Genomic DNA, 21,307 nt, shown 5'->3' on the forward strand with positions numbered 1-21,307 from the left:
ATATTTTCATCATTGTTTTTAAATGATCGAGACATCAAGTAAGTCTGCATTTTGTTACGCAACCTAACTACAATCTAGTCCCTGCGCACCCACACCAAATAGTTCGCTGAAAAAAAATTATGATAGAATAATTCATGCCATGTTTCTCCTTTTTGTAGTCATACTTTGTGAAAAACAAAGTCACATAAACAGTAAATGTATAACTTTAATAAAACATACACGTCAGTATTTGTCTGGAGATGCAATCAGTGCGCGTATTAATATACACAAACTTGCAGAGCCGCCATTGTTTGATTGAACACGAAGCGAGGAATCAGTCCGAGAAAAGCATCAAAATAACAACTTTGAAGTAACAAACAGTGGACGTAGCATACGGACTTCAGGCAATTATCCCCCTAGGTATGTTCATCATGTTTATTGAAGCATGTCACTTTTGTCTGATGTCATATTGTTCACACTGGATGCAACGACCTCCAGCCCAACACGCACTGTCGACTGCGAGAGGGATACTGCATCAGCTGATTGTGTAGCCGATGGCCGGAGCATATCTGCACTAATGATAATGTTGCCATAAATGTTATTTCCAGAGAATATACTGGAAAAGGTTGGCAACTGGTGTCGTGACCGCGTTTCGGAGGAAAACGTAGCGAGGACAGGCGGCGTTTGGAGCCCTGGCAGTTTTTGACAGATACCGGACTGGACGGGTGGGACGATCACGTCACCCTTGTCAGCTGATGTGGCAGTTGCACAAGTAGCAGTGGAAGATTTCTTGGACAGGAGATGAGACATGTTTTTTTGCTGATCAGGATTTAACTTTGAGTAGTTGTTTATTGAGTTGACATTCCGGTGCCCTGAAAGTGAAAATAATCCTAGCTATTCACAAGAAAATAGTTGGGTTTTTTTGTTGTGTTGAAAATGGTTGAATTTTTTTTTTTATTAGGGCTATTAAACAGAATCAGAAATATTCTGGACATGTAAATAATAACAAATTCTAAATATACAATGCATATTTTACAATGCTACACAATACATGACACAATGCTTATGCTTGACATTTATAATAGTATTTATTTCAGCTGGTTATTTTAGTTATTTTAGTTATCAAGTTACCACCATAATTTCACATTGCATATAATCTATATACTTTAACATTTCCATCCACAGTACCTGATACTTGGATTATCTGGTTGGCAGGGAGCCCTTCATCTGTGAGAGTCTGCATCAGGTGTTTTCTGGCACTAGAAAAGGTAAAACCATGATATAAATTTGATTGATTGGAGAATGGTGATAGATCTACACTGAATGGGATAATTATAAACTTATTAGCATCATTGGTGACTAGCACATTTGTATTAAAAATTAGAAAGTGATCAATTTTATGAATTTATGTTTAGAATTTAATATCTAACCTGTAAGGAGTTATTGTTTTGTTTTCTTTCATTGTTGTCCCTTCAGTCATTGTCTTCATTATCTTGTACAAAGAATTGATCCCTAGTGGACATTTTTGTACCACGGTGTACCTTAATGGTAGTTGGTATTCACGGCAAGAAAGAATGGACTATCTGGTTCTGACCAGCCAAGGGGTCTCTTTGCCGAAAATAATTGGTATTGTACAACAGGGTCGGAGTCACTGCCATCAGTTGAGTATGCTCTAGGTTTTACAATGCGGATATCACGAGGATTTTCACCCGTTCTGGTTTTTGTTTGCCGTTCCTGTGTGTAAATGAGATATTCTGCTCCTTCTTCTCTAAAGAGCTTCACATCTCCCCATCTCAGATTATGGGTCTCTCTACCTGTACGCATGCCAAATTGAACAGTACAAATCATCCACATAGAATTCTGTAGGGCAGTGGGATTTGAACAACCTAGAGTTTGGACCTGGTACATCTCCTCAATGTTGCTAGTGGTTAGTGGTTCTGCAGCATGAGGTTTGTTCCCCTTTCCCATTGATTTTAGGTGTTTTTGTTTAGCTTTCAGTGTTTTTCTTGCCTTTTCAAAAGTATCATCTTTTAGAATGTTTATGCCAGTTTCTTTCTTTTTCATGTACCGGTCCAATGATGAAAGGTAGGATCTGAGGGTTGAGAGCTCATATTCGCCGCCATCACGCTTCCGAACTGCCATCAGGAAGGAACAGATGTATTCATTCAGCTTGGATGCTGGTATCTCCTCTGGTAATCTGAAATCTCCCACTGAAACCAAGTACTGGCAAAATACTTTGACATCAATCTCTGTTGTTTTTTTTGTATTCACATTCTCTTGCTCATCAAGGAACAAGTGACTGAAGAAAATCTTTTGTTACCTTCTCTGCCTTCTTGTAATACATTAAAGTCAATACCCTCAACTACTTCTGCAATTTCTTCCTCTGTAATGTCAAGCAATTTGCTTATGTCCAATTCAGCCATGTTTCTAGCAGACGAACAAAGGGACACAACTCTGTGGTAGGGGAGGTAACTCTTTAATCAGAAAGTAGTTCCAAGCAAAAGTGATATTCTACTCAGTGAAATAACATGTTATTCTACTCAGTGTAAATATCATTTATATTTTCATCAGTATTTACTGTATTTCACTCATAAAAATATAATAAATACAGAATGTCAAACTCACCAAAGTCTTAGTGTGAGAGAGAAACAGTCCTGCAGAATGAACACAGTGAGCGGTCTGACAGAAGTAGATCAGGCCTTGACGGATAAAGCGGTGGCAATGTAACTCCAGTGAATGAATGTGAATGTGTGTCTCTGTGTCCCCCACACAACACGGCAACTACCCTTTATATATACTTTCAATCGTTTTCCGAAAGTACCAGCACCTACGGTCATCGCCAACACCATAGAATGCCCAAGAATAACCTCCCGGAAGTATACAAACAGGAAGTCAAGGGCAGATAATTCCCGGACAAGCCTGCTGCCAAAACCCTAAAAATGCGGATCATCGATTATACGAAATGTGAATTAATAACAAGATATACAGAAAATACACACTCGTAACACTCTCCCCTTTGAGGAAAAGAAAGTTTCACAGAAACTTTCTGTTACAATCATAGCGATAATAACATAACAACATAACATGTCATACTATGAGTAATATGAGAAACTCCTTGCAGAATTATTATGACAAAATACAGATACATACATACATACGGCATCATCAGTGTGGTCACCATTTTCACAATTGTCTTCAGTACAATCAGTAACTGGGGAGAGTGTGGCAATACAATTGACATGTTTGGTTTCTAACCTGTCGTGATATTTCTTAATCATGTTGACATGACACAATCTCTTTTGTTTACGACGACCAGGCATCAAGACGACATAGTCTGTGTCGCTAACCTTTTTGTCAACAACATATGGACCTTGATATCTTGCTCTCAGTGGCTAACCAGGTGTAGGAAGCAAAACTAACACTTTCCCACCACAAGTGAAATTTATCTCTTTTGACTTTCTGTCATAGTTAAGCTTTATTTTTTCTTGTGAAACTTTCAAGTTCTTTCTGGCCAACTCTTTTGCTTTTGATAGTCTGTCCCTAAATGTAGACACATAGTCTAAGAGATTGATCTCAGGTCGGTCATTGAGCCATTGTTCTTTTAAGTGTTTTAGTGGCCCACGCACACTGTGACCAAATACAATTTCAAAGGGGCTAAACCCTAAACCTTCCTGAACTGACTCTCTGACAGCAAACAACAGCAAATGAACACCCTCATCCCCACCTGTCTCTGTCTCAAAACAATAAGTCTTGATCGTATTTTTCAAAGTGTGTTGAAACCTTTCTAAAGCTGCATGTGACTCTGGATGATAAGCACTAGACTTAACTTGCTTAATACCTAACTGGTACATAGCTTGTTGAAACACCTTAGACATAACATTTGAGCCCTGATCAGACTGAACAACATCTGGCAAACCAACTAAGGTGAAAACTTGATCAAAGTCTTGACAGGAGCAACAATCCTACGAAGCTGAATTGCTTCGGGAAATCTGGTAGAAGCACACACAATTGTGAGTAAATACTGATTACCAGACTTAGTCTTAGGTAGTGGACCAACGCAATCAACAATAACTCTACTGAAAGGTTCCTCAAAAGCCGGTATAGGTTTCAAGGGAGCGGTAGGAATTTTCTGATTTGATTTTCCAACAATTTGGCATACATGACAGGTCTTGCAAAATTCAGCCACATCATGTCTCAGACTGGGCCAAAAGAAATGTGCCAAAATTTTCTCACAAGTCTTGTTTACACCCAAATGACCTGCCATGGGACTTTCATGTGTCAATGAAAGTACATGTTTTCGATATAATTTCGGTGCCACAATTTGATGGTACAATTTCCATTCATCCTCCTCAGGAACATCCGGCGACCTATATTTCCTCATCAAAACACCATCCTTGTAGTAATAACAAACTGGAACCTTGCTAACCTCCTCATAAGAAACAGCCTTACTAGACAGCTTCTGCACTTCAACATCCTCACCCTGTGCATTAAATCGCTGCTCTCTGGAAAGAATGTGTTCACCACCTGGCAAACTCTGATTTATCAAGAAGTCCTAAGAGCTACTACTCTTTGAAGATAAGTCATCCGTCTCCACCCCACACAAAGAATGATCCATGAATGTACCTGACAAATCATAAATGGTATCATTCGGCAAAGATGTCTTGGAAGAAATGCCTTTCGACATTGAACGAGTCACTGCACGAGAGGGAAAAATACCCTTTTGGCCAGAAAACTTTGTATTACCCGGAGACTTAAAAGAGCTTTTGTGAGTCAAACAATAATCATCTGCCAATATTGCTACCTTATGTAAGTCATCAACCTTTTGTTCAACCAAATAAGTCTTAAGGTCAGCATGAACACTCTGCTTGAAATCTTCCACCAACACTAACTGTCTGTTTCCTTTTCTCTAACAAACTCTACAAAAGTCTCATTGTCCCTTTTGTGAGCATTTCTGAATTTCTGACGATAAGCCTCAGGCACTAACTCATAAGCTTTCGAAAGTGTATTCTTCACAAGATCATAATCTGAGTTTTGTTGTACTGACAAAGCTGAATAAGCATCCTGAGCTTTACCCTTCAAAAACGTTTGCAGTAACATAGTCCATGCCTCCCTAGGTCACTTGAGATTTTCAGCAACTTTCTCAAAATGTAGAAAATATTTGTCTACTTCTTACTCATTGAAAGGGGGTACAAGCCTGACATGCCTTGCAATATCAAATGAGGAAGAATGTAAGGGCTGAGGAGGGTTTTCAAGTTTTTTCAACTTAATTTCTCTGTCATTTGCCATTTTTTCAGTTCTATTTCTCTCGCTATTTCTTTCTCCATCTTTTCAATTCACTTTCTTCTTTTTCTCTTTCCTTCTCAAACTTTTTCATTTCTATCTCTTTTTCTTTTTCTGTTTGAATTCTTTTCAGTTCTGCTTGTTTTCTATTTTCTTCTTTTTGAATTTGTAACTGAATTTCAAGTTTCTCATCGCTATAATGATTCAACACAATTTTCGAATGTGAAATTTCCTCATTGCAGGTTTGGCATCAAGTTTTAACTGAAATAAGTTTCACAAATGGTCTCAAATGTCAAAGGACGTCTACCCCGGACGAGCCCCAATTCTGTTACAGTTAGGAATTTACCGTGAGCACAGTAAAGCAGGTTTAATCATGGATGTATCACAAGCCAGTTTCTTCTGCGGAAATTGTCATATTCATCCATAGTTAACGTTCCTTTGGTATTTGAGGAGGGATCATTTTTCCTTATAGAATATAATAGAGAAGTAAGTGGTTCAGACCGTATGGACACTGTACCATTGGGAACACTACCAAATACAGGCCAGTTTATTCTGGTGGAGTATTAGCACAGTAAAACAGGTTTAATCATGGGCACACCAATATATTACAAACCAATTTACTCTGTAGAAAATTGTAATTCATCCATAGTTTCTTTGGCATTCGAGGAGGGATCATTTTTCGTTTTGTGATAAAATAGAGAAATAAGTGGTTCAGACCGCTACCAAATTATCTCCTTGTTGACGAACCCCACCTTATCTGTAAACAACCATATTTTGTAAAAGCAGAGAAGCACCTACTTCCTTTTCACACTTTTATCCATTCTTCCTTATGCCATATAACATGCCCTACCACTTAAGACTACATGTATTTTATCACTTTTCCTTGTATCCGGTATCACGAATTAGCTGACTTCAAGCATATTATTTCCATTTGATGTGTGTCAGATTTTATACCTTGTCGAGCGAGAACATTCCTCTCAGGTTTTATGCCTTAGGTTTAGTCCTCGATTTCGAGATTACAGTGTTTCAGTAACAGATATGAGAGTTGGGACTTTTCACTAAATTGTATCTTCAAAATCTCTTCCGTTCCTAACTGCTTACCAGAGTAATTAGGTGTTGTTTCCTAGGCAACTTCATCAGACTCAATCACAACAGCTTATGTTGCATTTAAACCCAGCATACCGCAACAAGAGCTTGTTTCATTATTCAACATTGTGCTGTATCACTTTACTGAAAGATTGTTGTAGGGAAGGTGAAAGTAACACGAAGTTTGATTGGCAGTTGGCAGTTGTAATCTGATCTATTTGGAGCACTTCCCTTGTCAGAGTGCTAAGTACCAGTCCAATTTGGAATTTGATTCCTAACTGGGACATGTTGGAAAGTTGAATTAATTATATATACTAAATAATCGAGAGATGAGATTTAACAATGCAGAAGCAAAGCAACATACAGACTCTGCACGTAATACTTTGTTTCTTTTCTGACGGAAAGGTTGAAATTGATTTCATATAGAATTTCCTCTGGTCAAGACATACAGGACAAAAAATGTTACAAAAGGTGAAATCAGCTAATTCAAACCGGAGAGTGGTGAGTCATGTCAACACGTTGTTCACACTGTGACAGTGCTCTGATAGAAGGCTAAGAAAGAGACCTGTCGTGCTGTCAAAATCGCTGATAGTAAATTCACATAATAAGCACTGAAAGAAAGCGTTGATACTGTGTGCTTAAAGAAAGTCTTCACACGGTGTGCCTGTAGAAAGTGTTCACCGGATGTACTATTGGACCTGTTCACACTTTCTTCCTATACCAAATGTGCTAAAAAGTTGTCACATCATGTGCTTAAGTGTTCACCGCGAGTGCTGACAGAAGGTGTACCCAAGGTTAAGTTGGCATAAATATGACAGTGCTGCGCAAGAAGAGAAAGCAACTAAATGAGACTAGTTGTTCGGAAGAAAAGCGTCGTGAGTCATGTCAACAAAGAAAGTGCTCACAGAACATAGATGGGGTTGTCAGAGAGCTGGAAAACAGAGCGTTGTCTGTTCGTGAACTGTTCGTGGCAAAACGCTGGCACAGAATTGAGTATACTCAACCCATTTAAATTTAAAAAGGGATCCTCAGTGAGACCAGAGATTCCTCAACCTGGAGAAATCTAGACTTGTTTCATTTGGGGCATTAGCTTTGCAAGGAGGGCTAGACTGTATGGAAAATATTCAGGGATTCAGGGACTGTGAAACAGACTCTGTCTTGACAGTCTGTACCGAAACTGTTCACTGAATTGGAGTTCAGACATTCAGACACTGAAGATGATATGATACTTTGTTTCTTTTCTGAGACAAAGGTGGAAATTGATTATGAGATATAATTTCATAACAATATGGTTCAGACACTATGTATTGTCTGCACTGAAAGTGTTCACTGAATTGGAACTGGCGAATGCAGATAATGAATGCAGATAATATTAACAGAATGTGTTGACATTAGGTGCTGACAGATACTGTTGACATGGGCAGCAGTCAGAAATTGTTTTCATGGAGTACTTACAAAATGTGTCAAGAGTGAACTGACAGAAGGTGAGGACAGAAACTTTGTATAGCTTAACACTGAAATGAAACACAGTTAACGCTTGGATCTGTTCAACACTATCAACTGGAAATAACCTTCAAGTTTCCAATCATATGCAATCATTCTTTATGAAAACCATTCATATCAAATATAACCGCATTTTTACCCTATCGGTTGAAAGGAAATATGAGAGCTTCTGATAGAAGTTTATTGTATCAATTGCCTTCGATCCATACTTCAAGGTTGATTCCACCAAAGAGATTGCGGTAATTGGTTTTCATCCTATTTTATTTAGCACATGGCAACGTCTTTGTTTATTGTACAAATATTTACAAAGGAAACAAATAAAACAGACTTCTTCTTTCATCTCAGAGTATTGCCATTACTGGAACATCAATTATTCCAATGGTAACATATTTTCGTGTCAGGTATTGTTTTACTTGGAATCATTTTACCTATTCACATGTAACAAAACTGACGCTATCACGGCCGCTTGTTTGAATTATTCGCTGTCCGTTGTTGCTTTATCACACAAGATGTGTCAGATGGGTTCAAAACAAATCAAGCATGTTGTTATTTCTATTCAGTTTCAACTTACATGACGTATAGTGTCATTGTGACTAGAAATGTGGAAGCATCGTTTTCCTGAATTCATGTCATTGAATTCCACGACATTGAACTGCAAAGATATTAAACATGACATCACAGGCTGTGATGCTATCCTTTGATGATTATGGAAAGTTAATTTTAGATCATATATTCACCTTTCAATAAGAAAACGCTTATTGTTAATTGATATCACAAATTCTGCATTGCTCAATTTATGGATGACCGTGTTTGAATTATTAATATAGTATGAGCGAACACCGTTTGTGTAACAAGGCATCTTCATTAAACAACCATTGTGCCAGTTTCAGACATCCAGTTGGTGACATGGAGTGTGTAGGCGTGTTTCCTCCATCTTGATGGACAATGCTTGGAAAGGGCTCCGTTTGTTAACATGGATGTGGATCTTGCAAAAGAGGTTGTCACTCCACATAAGCCACACATGTCACATACACAAGGTTTGTGTTGGAATTTGGAAACTATTACTATAAAAATTCCACAGTCGTTCAGTAGCATCCATTCAGAGGCCGTATCGTAGCAACATCAAGAACTTGCTCATATGAGAAATAGCCTGCAAGACCTCAACCTCTCTTGATGTATCACAGACGAGCCATTACGTACCTGCAAGGCAGTTCAGTACAACGTTAAACTCAACTCAATCACGTTCTTTGATAATAAATCTGTATATTGTGGTCGTATACCTTGTTTTGCAGCTGCTGTCCCGTGTGTGATGTTTTGAGAGTGTTTTCTGTAATTTGCACTATCATTGATAAGTTATAGTTATCAATAGGCCTCAGTGTTTAGAGTTTGAGTTGTGGTTCACATTTCGTATCATGGCAATAGTATCTTTAGTATCAGGCCTTTTTGATAGCGCTCCAGAGTTACCTGCCCTTGCCAATCTATTGTTTACTTCGCTTAGTAAATTCTAAGTGAATTGCGACAACCGTATTTTGCCCGAATGTTCTCGACTGTGTGTCGTATATTTATAGGCTGGTTGTTGTGTTGTGGGACACGGAAGATCACACACAGACTTACAATCAGAATTACTGGTGTTTTTCCTCTGCTATCATTGCCTGTCAACAACATCCGACCTACAACCTGCATCTGCCACTCCACGTCTCACTGCTCACTGTTGAAACAAGCTTCATTTAGAATTTCTGCTCTCTGTAATACCATGATTCTGATGAGTTAGAATTTAATATTTGTGACTCTTTGCCTGAGTCTTGTACTAGAAATCTGTATTGTGATTCATTGTAACTTTCTCATTGCTTGCTAAATATTATTATTGGATACTGTAGACTTCTCAGTGTTATTTTTTGCTGGTTCAGATGGGATTTCTTATACCTTTTCTCACGGACATATATTAACCATAAAGGTAATAACAAGCGATACTACCTTTTTAACAAAAATACGACCATTCACTCATGAACATTTGTTGAGAAGACCTCATCCAAGTCCAAACAAGACATGGGTGACCGGTACAAGACCCGTGTTTATGAATTTCAAAATCTTCACTTGCAGACACAATCGTATGTAGTTCTCACAAATATCAACATCTGCTCTACTCTTTTGAAACTACTAAAAGACATATCACTGGTGATAGTTTTTAAGATTTCTTAAGAATGGCGACAGTATATCTGAAAGGACACTGTTGTCGTTAAGCTCCTATGATGTCTTTTTATGTATGTTAGATTCGTTTCTTTACGTGATTTTTTGTGTTTTCTTACTTTGCATGTCTTTTGTTTTCAGCGGTTTTCTTTCCTTTTACCGTCTAAATGGCCAGGTGGGTTTTTTTTATTTTTCTTTCAGTATAGATTTTCGCTTTTACACATACAAAAACCTTCTTATTGTTAAAAACTGCCTTGAAAGTTTGCAAAAATGTCGAATGTTTTCTTTTCAATTTTTTTAAAGGTTTTCCATTATCAGTGTGGAAACAGACACTGGGTCAGTCTAATCACGAAACACTGCTTTTGTCATCAAGCATATGCTACATGCTATATTGAACGTGGACAGATCAGTGGCTCTGCTCCAAAACAGCTCATTTGAGGCTTTGGAAATACACAGAATCAATTACAGGAAAGATCACGATAAAAATAGATCGGACACTTCAGGAAACCATAATACAGGACACAAGGAAATGGGATATGTTGACAAAATTGAAATCCTGGATACATGTTATCCTCATGGGTCATACTGTCAGTAATTGGAGGATACCAGGATTAAAACGGTACTCTCTATACAGTTGGTGATAAGACATGAACGGTTTAATGATTTATCTGATATTGGAGCCAAAACCAGATATTACGGACAACATTTATTTCATTGTGTCTGTAGTATGGCGTTTGTATGTTTGAATAGTTGAAATGGCTCAAATGTCTAATTGTAGTAGCGGGTGTTTAATCAAATACAGTTCAGTTTCCTCTAGGGAATAATGCCAACAGTTCATAATTCAGGACTGCTCACCAAATACAGGTGAGTTTACACTTGATGATAATGTTAAATATAAACTACCTTTCCGTTTAGGATAAAGGACACCATATTCATTATATTACGTCTGGAACATTACCACATTGTGACAGAGTTTGGTTTTATGCTCCTTTAAACATTATCCCAGAAAAATAAAACAAGAAAGTGGGATAACAAGACATGGAACTCACATTGGCTACCCCAACATCCACAACCATCCTTTGGGATATTTCTTCAAAACACATACACAGGCCATTTATTTAGTTGAATCGCCTCCACCAATTTTTCTCCTTCATTGCGAAATAACGAGTCAGCTCACTCACTCAAAGGCAACATTCCCCGAGAGTGTAGCCAAAGGGATATGAACAAACATAACCAGTTTACTCTGAAGAATATTGCTGATATGTTCAACAGTTACTGTAGTTATCATAAGGGACACGAATGTTCTTGTAAGATAAATTCTCTTAGAAAATAAAAAATAATTAAATGGTTATGAATGGTTATTGTAGAAGAAAATAAAAGTAAATATATGATTATGACTACTATCAATTGTTTTATTGTAGAAGAACCCTACTTGTCATGAATACGGTGAATAAGTCTCATCTGCAGTTTCGGGGGGGGGAGGGTTGCTCATGGGAAAAAAAGCTCTTTAGAGTACTCTTGTATTTCCTTAATCGGAGATAATGTTAGGTCGATAAGAGAGAATGTGAATCGGCTGACCTTGAACACGAAACTAAAAGAAGACGTGGGACTAAGCTTACACATCTTCAGTAATGTTGACAGATGATTCTGATGTGTCCTGGTCCGACAATTTATAGACTGACATCTTTGAACTATTCAAGGTATTTCACATCTATATTTAACCACAAGAAAATGCACAAATATCATGGAAACAAATTCAACATTCTATGTTCCTATGATTAAAGCAATTTTGAATTTACATGGCGTGTAGCGTCACTGTGACCAGGATTTTAGACGCATCGTCTTTCCAAGACTGTCAGTAATGCAGAAATCTTAATTCGATGATATTAAACTTAAAAGCAAGCTTGCTATGATATCACGCGATCATGCTGCCCTTTGCTGATACTGGTTTCATTGCCACTGGGATTTACAAAAATATTACTTTATCATCGAACACATTTCAGTTAATCAAAACGCGTATCAATTATTGAAATTAAAAATCTGAATCGCTATTTACATATTCAGTACATACACATGATGTGAGTATCAAACATGAACGTCTTGTCAAGGTCATGGGCGCAGTTCCTCCATATGGAGGAACATGGCTCCTTCGTAAGACCGCGTGTTTTCTTAAAATAAATGTCAACAGTATTAGTAGCTACACTGAAACGTATTAGTAAGTACACTGAAACGTAAAGAAGTTGTGTATCCATAGAACTCTCCTTGTTCAATGGTTCCACCAAAAGACTTCGTCCCTCCATTTGTCTACCGTCTGTTAGAATTTGGGATATACCGGTAAACCTATTTGGAGAACGGAGACATTTCCTGTATTCCTGTATTCAGTCTACTGACATGAACTCGCTTCATTTGTAGATGACCGTTCATGAATCATGACTAAAATATGAGCCAACACAGTCTGTGATTCAGTTCAAGGTATTTCCAGTAAACTTGCCGTCATACCAGGATCATCCTGCAGGTTATAACAAGATTGTGTGAAGGGACGGCGTGCTTCCTCCATCTTGACAGACATGGCTGCTTGAAATGAACATTTTTATTATTGGCGAGTTATCTGAAAACCTACGTTGTCAACCCACATATTCGCTTCACAAAAAGTTTTTGTTTGAATTTGGAGAATATTAGTTGAAATATTCCAGAATCAATTATTCAGGGTAGTAACGTGTCATTTAGCATTAACAATTTGCCTTCGTGAGGAAAATTCTGCAACCCTCACGACACTGAGACTCTGTTACCAAACTGCTAAACTCAACTCACAGTTTGATAAGAAATCCCTACATTTTGCTTGAACCGACCACGCTGTAATGCATTTACCATGAATATGGCTTAAAACATGATCCTAAGTTTGTAAAATACCTACGAGCAGGCACTTATGTATATCTCTTGGGATGACAGCTACATCCAGATCTTTTCCGTCCACAAATAGACATGGGTGGCCTGTCCGAGAGACCTAATCCCAAAACCTTCCTTTACAAACATAATAATCTGCAATTTTAACCGAGGACACTAACGTCTCTTTAGAAGGTACTGAAACGCATATCACTTCTGTATGTTGGATATTCTTTGCATTTCAAAAGATTTTATTATTTACGTAATTTGTTCACCTTTAGTTCTTAGCTGTGGCAGTTTTAACTATTTTTCGCCTCTACCACACATCTTTCCTCGTTAACACCCTAAATCTGTAAAAAAAACTCACAAAGTCCTGTATATAACACAAGACTCTCCATGTTAGAAAACGAACAAATATTTCCAAATCAGTATTTTCAAATCAATACATTTCCAGTAAAAATATTTGCTTTTTTTAAAAGGTCAAATGTGTCAATTGCTCTTTAGTTTTTCCCATTACATCTGTTGAAGTAAGTACTTGGGCAAGCTGGTGATGAAACAAGGCTCTTGTCATCAAGAATGTACCATATCCTATTTAAACGTGAACACATACAGTGACCCTGCTCAATAACAGCGTAAAGGAGGCTTTAAATATCAAAACCTCTAAATCAGTGATAGTAAACACAATGATAAAACTAGACGAGACACTTCAAGAAACCATACACGGAAAGCAAAAAATTGGAAAATCTTTAAAAAACTGAATTTCAGGATTTAAACGGTGGCTTGTATTTGTAGATATTCGATGACTAGACGTGAATGGTTCAGTGAGATTGGTGAGTTCAGGGTCGTTACCGGATACTAGATACTGGATACGTTTGACAGGCTTTATCAAAGTAAGGGTTGATGCCTTCCGTCTGTGATATAATGATTTCTGGCCTGATGAGGCTAGTGTTGTACAGCATTGGAGGCGATATAGCAGTAGTATTCGTGGTCTAATGTTGTCAAACAACAAACACAGATATGTATTCTGTTGGTGATAACGCCAAATATGGCATAGTTAAAAAAAATGTTATTGTACAGAAGGGAATGCTATAAAATACAGACCACTGTTCCCTACGTTGTACTGCAATATGCAAAATGACGGGGTCTTAACGGGGAGTAACAGTGTGCATCTGATATTGTTTACTTTGCTTTGGGAGACATTACTAAATACTCGAAAAAGAACACGAATACACAAAATACCAATGGCCATTTTGACCTTTGTGATATTACAGATGGGGTTTCCACTTTCGAAGATTACAGACAGTGTTTTCCCTGCCTCCGTTAAATGCAGGTTATATCACCACATATAGACCTGTTTACTCTAGGTAAAATACCACTGTACCACTGGCAGCTTAAACCAGGGGAAAGTGCTCTATGCACACCATCTTTCTGTTCGGAACATTAACAATTGCAGGTTAGTTTACTACAGCTCACTTTATATTATTCTTTAAGAACGTAACTTGAAAGGTCACCTCTTTACTCGAACGAGGGGGATTTGTATTTTTAAATCGGTGATACTGATGGCTCTAGAAGAGGAAACTTGAAGCCCTTCTCTCCAAGAACTTCTATTTTCTTGGATAAAATTGGAATCGACTGATCTCGAACGCCAAACCGATACAAGAAGCGGAATGGTTCTTTATTAATGCCAACAGTGTTCGCGTTAAGGTATCTTAAATGCCCACCTTTTTCATTAAAAAAGTTCAAACAGTAGCCTCGGCAGCATCGGCGGATGCGGCATATGTTGATGTTTACAGAGAATCCACCCAGTAGAGGTTTAAAAGAGTGAGTGAATTAGTTTAGATTTTAAGTCACATCGGCAATGTTTCTGCCATATCCTGACTAAATGAAGATCTACACATATAATGATTAAATATAAATTATACACACCTGTCAACGAGGGACACTAAAACAACTAGATTGTCACAGATGTAAATTTAATACTTGTGATTACATCTGAAACAGGTTACCTATAGAAGACGATAAAAGCTGGACATAGATCACCAACAACCGAAGGGTGATCATCATTCTAGGACTTAATATACCGTTGCTACTTTCATGGACGCAGACGGTTAAAAACAATCTGGGAACTAATCAAAAGTTCCTCGGAACTAATCCGTTGCCGTATTACCTGCAGTGTCCTTTCTCAGTAATCATATTTTTGGTTGTTAAAATGTAGGTTGTGTATATGTCAGTGAGCTTTTTACTATATAGGCAGAAAGGTCATACCTACAAGAACAAATATGTTCATTGTTTACATTTATAATCTGGTCAAAATCAGTGGCTCGAACTGGAATTGGTTAACTAGAACAGAGACTTTTTAATAAGGATTATCCAATCTTCCAATGATTAAATAGCTCAACCGCGTTAAAAGGTAACACCGTTCATTGTTTCCTCTCTTAGGGTCTTCCCGTGAAATATTGCGTTTTAGTGCCAATAGCAATTTTGAAAAAGAACGCAGCGGGACTACTTACCTACGTCGATGAGCTATACGGTTGCTGTGTGTCTGATGAATAAGCAAATATATGTGGATGCTATGAAAAGAATGATTAGAATATATATGTTCATAATCAGTGCGTGCGTGCGTGCGTGCGTGCGTCCGTGCGTGTGTATGTGTACTAGTTAACGTTCCACTCATGACGATAATGGCATTATTCTGAAATCTAGCTAGGGTCCATGCAGGAAGCAAAAGTACTGTAAGTCCAAAAGGTCCCTGGTAATAGACTTTATTACAACGTACATGTTTTAAACCAAATCTGGGATAATGTTGTATGTTACTGTCCTTTGAAGTCAGGTTTATATGGTACAGATTTATTTGGGTTAAATTAATAGATTCTTCACGATCAGGCTGAAATAGTCTACATGTGACGTTAGATACTGACTCACTCACTAACTCACCCTCCCAAAACAAGTTGACAAGCCGCTGATCGCAATTTACACGGCATCAGCCATTACCATTACAGACTGCCCATTCTGACCACTATACCTTGCCTCTTGCCACTAGCGAAGATGCCAAGAATGGAATCTAAGCCTGAATATATGATCATATGAATATGACCTCACTTCTGTTGTTCGTTTCATTTCTCATAGTAAGAAAGACATATTACGTCTGTACATAATCCATCATATCGCTATCTCAAAATATCAACAGTAGAGAAAGAAAGTCAACACTGTCAAAAACACTGTCACTGTCAAAATTACGAAGAAAAAGAGTAGCATGTTATGTCCTGAAATAGACTTAAATAACAAAAGGAGGAAGGGGGCATGATGGGGTACGAATTAGCAGCACTATACCTGTTTATCTTTAATGGCAAAGGGGGTCAGCAAAAACCTCTGTCGAGAGAGAAAGAAAGTCCTTTACATAACGTAGTGAAAGAAAAGGTAATTCATTTAGACTGATATGCCATTGTTCTCATGACTTACGACAGAAATATATAACAGACTTCAAAAACAACCCCTATATGCATATATATGTATGTTACAAACTAATAAAGAAAATATTCTTGTTCAACTGTTTATGTACAGAAAGCATACATTGGCAAAGAGAGTAAAAAGAACTGTTTAGTATCACACTTGGAAATATATTGAACATCAAACATTTCCTCTTATCATTGTATATCTCATATATATGGGCCGGAGGCCTTTCATACAATAAACATCGTTTGACTTGACACTGATCAACAGTTTTCCACTAATCTTGCCCCGTCTGCAGCTACCTTCTTCCCTCTTGAGAGGCGTTTAGTTGGTATGATGGACAGGAATTATCTTGTTATGGCTAGACAACTTCTTCATTCGCATTGGATGTGATTGACAACGCTTCAAGGATCTTCTTTGCTTCTTGTAGCTGGTTTGTTGGTGCCTTGTATGCTTCATTCATCTGGAGCACACCATCTATGTTGACTTGCTTATTTAGAATCTTTCAAACGAAAGAGGACTAAGTCTTAGGACGTCTATCTTTGATGTGCCTCATACCACGTTAGAAAAACCTCTGGTTATGAAGCCGTCATTTGGCTTAATAACGACAGCACGCTCATGCCGCGACAGAGCACAGCGTTTGTTTCGTTTTTGAACACCATGTAGTAGCACCTCTTTGTACGATTGTTGTAGAAAAGTGAAAGTAGCATAACGTTTGATTGTTAGGTGTAATCTGCTTTACATGTAAACGACATGAAATAAGGGCCGATCCAATGTAATGCCTATGTTGGATGGTAGGATGTAATGATACATATTTAAGTAACCGTGATATGGGCTACATCCAATCAGAAGGAACGCAACATACATACCCCTAATGATGAGGCCACTTGGTTTCGTTTTATGACGCAGAGATTGGACAGAACGTTCTCTGTTGCTGACTGAGTGCAGATATTCGTCAAAAGGGAGGGTTTGCAGAAAGTTCTGTCGGTACGTACTGTCATAGACGAAGACGAGAGAAGACTGATGCCAATTTGACAGAATAGCTCCCAGAGAGTTGTCACGTCACAGAGGGGCTGACCCAAGTCTTTGCAGCTGACAGGTTGCACGGATATAAGGTAATGACTAATGTGTACCATAAAAGGTGCTGATAATTTTTTGACAGAAACTTCATTAAGCACTACCGTGAAATAAAACACCGTTAACAGTTTGGTCTGTCCAAATTTGTTTTAGCTTATCAGTCGTCCTGCGTCACTTGTTGCAGGGTACAAAACATGTCCTCTCTACAGCTTCGTCCTAACAACTACATCACTAGAAACTAGAGGAAAAATATGTATTATCACAAGGACATAACGTTGAGGTATTTCATTTAATGTCCCATCATTCAACGTCTACGAACACAATTACATAACAGTTAACACAAAATATAAAAAGACCGCATCCACTGAAAAGAAACCAAAGTATGAATAGCCCTAAGCTTCGAACCGTTGATCAAGATTGATTCAGTTAAATTGATTGCAGTTATTGTTTTCAATATATTTTATTTAACTCATAATAACAACAATTTTGTTTCTTGAGCAAATATTTACACAGGAGACAAATAACAAAGTCGCCTTCTTTAATCCCAGAACTTCATCGTTATCACAACCTCAATTATTCCAATTATTCTACACGCAAACATAAGTGTGATGTATAAGAGGCCTGTCTACCAACATCTACCCAGCTAAAGCATTGGTGCGTCACGCGGAAGACAGGGGTTCCATTCCCCACATCGGTACAATGTGTGAAGCCGAGTTCTGGTGTCCCCCGCCATATTGCTGAAAGCAGTGTAAAGTCATACGCACCCACTCTTCTGAAACTATTGAAATTATGTGCAAAGGACGATAATTGCTATTTTTTCATAAAAATGTAGCATGGTTTCAGGATATATGTAACATCTAGGCATGGACAGCTGGTTCCACAGGCATACATCTGCGATTTCCTAAAACATCTTCTACAAAAAACAATCCTGTGTAGTTTTAACACATATTTACGTCTACTCTTTCAAGACTTGAAAACGATATATCAAGGGTGATAGTTGCTAACTTTCATATTGTTTTATGGCAACATGAAACGTGGTACCACATAGAAGTCATTAAACTCCTTCGATGTTCTTTTTACTGTTTGTGTGTCTTTTTATTCTTTTTGTCTGGATTTGTTATTGGGTTCCTATGTAAACGAACAGACAGCCAAAATTCCCATCCAAAACAATTTCATTTTTTACAAAAAAACACCTCGAAAGTATCGTTATAAGTCAAATGTTTCCCGCCGTCTGTGTTGCAACAGACACTGGGGCAAACTAATTTTGATAAACGCTCTTGCCTTCACACATGTACAATATTCTTTATAAATGTGAATATATACCCACCAGCTGGTTGGAAGCTCTAAAAAAGTCCAGCATTAGTTGCAATAATACTGTGTTAGAAAACGACGACACTTCAAGAACCATGCACATAAAGACGAAAAATTGGAATATATTAAATAAATTTAATTCCTACATATAACTTGAATAATATTTTGGCATGAGTTAAATGGTCAGTGTTTGGACGTGAACAGTTTAGGGATATATCGACAGTTAGGGCCAAATTCAGATATGTTGCATGAAGTAAGGGTTTACATCTTTCGGTCCTCAGTGTGATTGTTTCTGCCTTTGTGTTGTTTTAAAGGTATTTGAGGAAACGCTGAGATAGAAATGGTATTTGCGGGTTTAGGTTGTCACGGTCAATTAACCAACCAGAGATGATTTTCCTCTTGCGGAAAATGCCAAACACAGAATAATTCACAAACATACAGGTTATTTGAAACCTGGTGGCACAGACCAATTCGTTGTTTAGGCTATAAACAGGGTATGCTGCAATGCACGGGTTATTTTTGACAAGGTAACACTGGCAAATACAGTCTTTCCCACAGACTTCATATGGACATCCGAGGATACAATCTAACGCTCCGTAGTAATTTCAACATAACTGTAGCACACACCGTCATTCATCAATTCATTTTATGTTCAATGTTCAAATGAATTAATGTAATGACAATGTAATAGAATGTTGTGAGTGTTGCCATAGCTGTCACTGCTGACAGAGTGCAGAGAGAATGGAAGATGATTGACAGAGCACACACTGAAGCCATAAATATAATCTTCAAAAAGTTTGCACACAATGCAAATGTGTGTAGAATTAGGACATAGTGAGCTAACACAACTGTCAGAATGCGATGACAAAAAAAGATGTCAGAAAGGGGTGTTCACAATCTCCCAACATTTTACCTTAAGTGTCAATTATATACTTGCTGTGTGTAAACAATCGACGATGGATAAATCAAACCAGTGATCAACATCATGACCATTTATCTCTGCACCTTGGATACGATGGAATTTATCAACCAAGTAAGCCAGACTGACCATTCGATACTGAGGATCATTTCTCACCTTGATCAAAATTGGTTTCAAACCGCGGATGTGGTCTTGTACCAGGAGTGACGTAAATAATCCGTAGTGACCAATATCAGAAATATTCTGTTCCTCCAACATGAAGCTGATCCACCGTGACGAAACTGAAGGACTGTTGATCACTTGATTGCCTGGCCCAGACTCGATTATTTACAGACTGTATCCATGTTTCCATTTCAGTTTTTTTCAGCGTGTCCCCTCCAATTGCTTGTGTTGAAACAGATACTGTGGCAAGCTGGTAATGAAACAACGCTCTCACTTTCACGCTTCTGCCACATGACCCAGCTCCACAACAGCTCATTGGAAGTTTTGACAACAGCTCAAAATCAATTGCAGTAAACACTACAATAAAAACAGACCAGACACTTCGAGAAAAAAAGAAAGCAAAAGAATGGACAAAATTGAAAAATTACATTTCTGGATAAAAAAGATCGATTTCAGTCGTGTAGATAATAATGTGGGTGATTGGACGTGAACGGTTTAGTGAGATAGCGGGTTTTAGACAAGACTTCCTAACAGGGCGTTTTGCCTAAGTGAAGGTTCAGGGGGTTTGTGTCTGTAATATATAGGTTTCTATGTCTGTGTGGCTTCCATAGTGTTTGAGGCAACACTGAAATATCAATGGTATTAGCTGCTTTATGTTGTCAGTGCCAATTACCAAAAGCAGATCAGTTGTCTGTCGGATATAATGTAAAATAGCGGCGAGTTCATCAAATGCAGGCTATTTTACAATATACAGGATATGTTCCCTTCACGTGAAGTTATACAACACATACAACCATTATTATTAAAAAGATACTTTTCGTTATGGACAACATTGAATACATTTGAGTGGATGAGTATGGGTTTAAGCAATATTCCAGTAATATTCCAGGGAGGGGAACATCAGAAATGGGCTTCACATCTTGTGTAGACCATGGGTCTTTTGCAAGGAAAAGCAAACACTTCCACTATAAGGCTATACTGATTTCCTCTTTGAGACGTTTTGGATATTTCCTAATATAATGTGCATACATGGGACCAACGATATAATCAAATAGAGGCCTGTTTACGCCAGAGATATCACAACATACATGTCAGTTTACTCTGGGAAATTTCAGGAGTAAACACAAACCACTTTCCTAAGAGGAATATCGCCGAATGAAGGCCATGTACGCATACGGATACGGCTAAATACGGGACAGCGTACCATGGGGAACACTACCAAATACAGGCCATGGGTACACCGATGTATTACAAAGCAATTTATTCTGCAGAAAATTGTCATTTATCCTTGGCATTCGAGGAGGGATCATTTTTCGTTATAGAATAGAATAGATAAATAAGTGGTTCAGACCGCTACCAAATTATCTCCTTATTGACGAACCCCACCTTATCTGTAAACAACCATATTTTGTAAAAGCAGAGAAGCACTTATTTCATTTTCACACTTTTATCCATTCTTACTCATGCCAT

General features: G+C 37.9%; 1 pseudogene; it reads right to left on the reverse strand.

Annotated features, from left to right (window-relative positions):
• Positions 1-414: 414 nt before the first annotated feature.
• On the reverse strand, positions 415-2,218 carry LOC137255444 (uncharacterized protein KIAA1958-like; annotated as a pseudogene).
• Positions 2,219-21,307: the final 19,089 nt, after the last annotated feature.

This window comes from Haliotis asinina, chromosome 11 (assembly GCF_037392515.1).
Source record: "Haliotis asinina isolate JCU_RB_2024 chromosome 11, JCU_Hal_asi_v2, whole genome shotgun sequence".
Lineage (NCBI taxonomy): Eukaryota > Metazoa > Mollusca > Gastropoda > Lepetellida > Haliotidae > Haliotis > Haliotis asinina.